General features: G+C 39.2%; 1 pseudogene; it reads right to left on the bottom strand.

Moving 5' to 3' along the window:
* Positions 1 to 661: 661 nt before the first annotated feature.
* On the bottom strand, positions 662 to 2983 carry LOC149380814 (uncharacterized; annotated as a pseudogene).
* Positions 2984 to 3200: the final 217 nt, after the last annotated feature.

Below are 3200 nucleotides of genomic sequence, written 5' to 3'. Positions count from 1 at the left end.
TGAAATTTGTGCCCGATCAAAAGAAATCATTCCTGGACTCCTTAGGAGGATTAACAAGCTCGAATTTGAGAACCATAGGATGACAAATGATGATGAAGAGAATCAGGGGAAATTAATGAAGATACGTGGAAGATGGAGTACTGTGTATTTTGTTTTCATGTTTGTTGTCATGGCTTTAGTTTTTATTGTAATATTGGTGTAGCTTATGTATATGTTTTGACTGATCACTGGGGGGGTTTGTCATCTGGATATTCAACATATTTATGAAGGCTGATTTATTGTCATTGCTGTAGTGTTTATTGTAATATTGGTGTAGCTTATTGTAATGTTGTTGTAGAATATTGGTGTAGTTTGGTTGATCATGGGGCTTGTAATCTGGATATTGATCATATTTATGAAAGGCTGTTTTTTTTTTCAAAGTGACAGTGAGAAAATTGAGAACATTGAAGGATGTTGTCATGGTGACAATTTCAGTCAAAGTGGCAGTGAGAAAATTGTCATGGCTTTATGAAGGATGTTGTTCAAAGTGACAATTTCATTCAAAATAGAGAATTACTTCTGATACATAAAACAACATCCACAAAATAATACATAAAACACCACCACAAAATTAAAACAGCATCCACACCATCAGTTTGGAGGTTGAATTCAGCAAACACAATCAGTTTGAAGGTCCTTTCTGTTTAGCAATTTGTTTCTGCCTCCTTTCTTTCCTCTTGATTGTCTCCAGATCAGGATTTGCTTTCACTGGTCTTCCTCTCTTCTTTGCCGGTTTCACCTACAACACAAAATAACATGTTATATACATGCTAAACTGAATGCCCTGTTCTAAACTGAATGCCCTGTCTATATACAAAACTCGAGATGAATGTACCTGAATAGTAGCTGCATTAGGACAAGTAACAATAGAATGCCCTGTCTGCCTACACTTACTGCAGTGATTTCTTTGGCCTTTTCTGGATTGCTTTGTGGCAGAAGTTGGAGGTTCATCATTGCTTATGTTCCTCTTTTTCTTTGGCCGTCCAGGTAGTGCAATTTCTGGTGGTGGAACAAGTGGATGTAGCCCAGGTTCTGGCCATTTATCAGGACTGGTCATGGGCTCTATTATAGCACTGTATGCAGCAGAATAGGCCGGCTTCTTGTACCATTCATCAACATAATCCATGACATCCAATCCAGTGGACCATATACATGCTAATGCATGAGGGCAAGGAATTCCAGATAATTCAAAACTCCTACAAGTGCATACCCTAGCCCGTAAGTCAACTACAAAAGTCTCGGTTCCAAGAAATGTTACCTGAAACTTAGCATTGCCAGCAAGTGTAGATTGGCAATACCTTGCTACTTGCTTCTGCTTCTCTATTATTGCCAACACTCTTTTTCCTACTGGATGCAACCACTTTTCACCTTCATTCCTTTTTGAAGCAAACCTACACATTAGCCAGAATCTCAGCTTCTCCAACAGAGTGATTATTGGCTTGTTTCTTGCAGGCATTATTGCAGAGTTGAAACTTTCACATAGATTATTCAAGAGCATATCACACTTGACATGTGTTCTGAAATGTGATTTACTCCATGCCTTTGGATCTTTGTTGAGAAGCCATTGATAAGCTTTTTCATCTTCTGCTTTCAGCTCAGCCATTCTCTTAGTAAACTCAGCAGGTGTAGTAGCTCGAGCACAACACCACATCATCTGTTTCAGCAACAATCCACCATGATCCTTCTTGAAGTTTGCGTGTAGATGTCTTACACATAACCTGAATTCTGCTCCAGGGAAAACCTCAGCCAAAGCATTCTCCAACCCCTTTTGCTTGTCACTAATCATAGTGAATCCAGTTGTGTTCTGAATCTGCAAATCCTCACGTAGCAGCTCCATAAACCATGTCCAGCTAGCAGTGTTTTCCTTCTCAACAATAGCTCATGCCACTGGATACTGTGAGTTATTTGCATCAATGCCCACAGCGGCCAACAACATCCCTTTGCAGTATCCTTTGAGGAAGCAACCATCAAACCCAAGCAGTGGCCTACATCCATTGTTAAACCCATCTTTACAAGCCTTCAAGCATATATAGACCCTCTCAAAGACTCTTTGATCATTCACAAGATTGGTCTTAAGCAGAGCCGTAGTACCTAGCATTCAAGCAAATTCAAATATTAAGCATGCCCATTAATAAAAACAATATTGATCATGATAACTTAGAACATACTTACCAGGATTTGTTATTGTGAGTTGTCTACAATAATCATCTAGAATTGCATATTGATCTCTAACAGAGCCTTCCAGTGCATTTCTAGCTCTTTTCTTAGCTCTATAGAACATTGTCTTGGTCACATTGCTGAACTTTGAAGCACATGCCATTTCCTTGAAGGCTTGGTAATGTAAGTTAGGGTTAAGCCTAAACTGTTCGAGGAAATGTTTGGCTAACCAAGTACTTGTAACATGCTTGTTGTCAAACACAATCCCACAATCATGGATATTAATCAATGTCTTTATCCTAACAGTTTTCGTGTCAGAATTCATAAGCCTAGCATATAGAACCCACTTGCAACCTTTCCCTTTACATTTTGCTCGCAATCGACTCCCTTCATTGAAAATGTACTGAAATTCTTTATCATTCTTAATGAACTCTTCTCTGAGAATATGTCTCAGATGACCCATCGTTGGAAATTGCATACCTAGTCTGAATTTGAAATCCGCAAGATTTGACCGTGGATTATACTCTCGCTTGCTCTTCTTCGTCGACTGCTCATCCTCATCACTACACAAACTCTCGAGGTCGCTCTCAGACACGAATCCATCAGAGTCGCCATCCCCGTTGTTGTCGTTGTCGTTACATACAGCGTTCACATCCGACCACCACTTCTGAGGATGACTCGTTTGCTCAGCTTCAAGGTCTTCATGCTCGTTGTACTCTTCCTCTTCAAACACGGAATCTTCTTCGCCACCACCCTCTTGTTCTTCATCGATTCGTTCTTCATCCATCTTCGTCGATTTCTTTTTTTTTGTTTGACCGCTCTTTTTAGGTCTCATTTATTTCAAAATTTAAGTTGTTTCTTATTTCAATATCAGTTGTTTTTATTTCTTAAAGAGAATGAATTAATTTACTCACCTAATGAAGGCCACGTGGAAAACTGTTAGCATTAAACAGTCAAAATGTAACGGTGACACTGAAATGCTACTATAGGTATTTTTCCCGTAA

Source organism: Urtica dioica, chromosome 11 (genome assembly GCF_054948205.1).
Source record: "Urtica dioica subsp. dioica isolate 48M chromosome 11, U.dioica_male_clone48M_v1_H2, whole genome shotgun sequence".
NCBI classification, from domain to species: Eukaryota; Viridiplantae; Streptophyta; class Magnoliopsida; order Rosales; family Urticaceae; genus Urtica; species Urtica dioica.
Note: the sequence above shows the minus strand (reverse complement) of the source record. Positions and strands in the feature narration are given on the sequence as shown.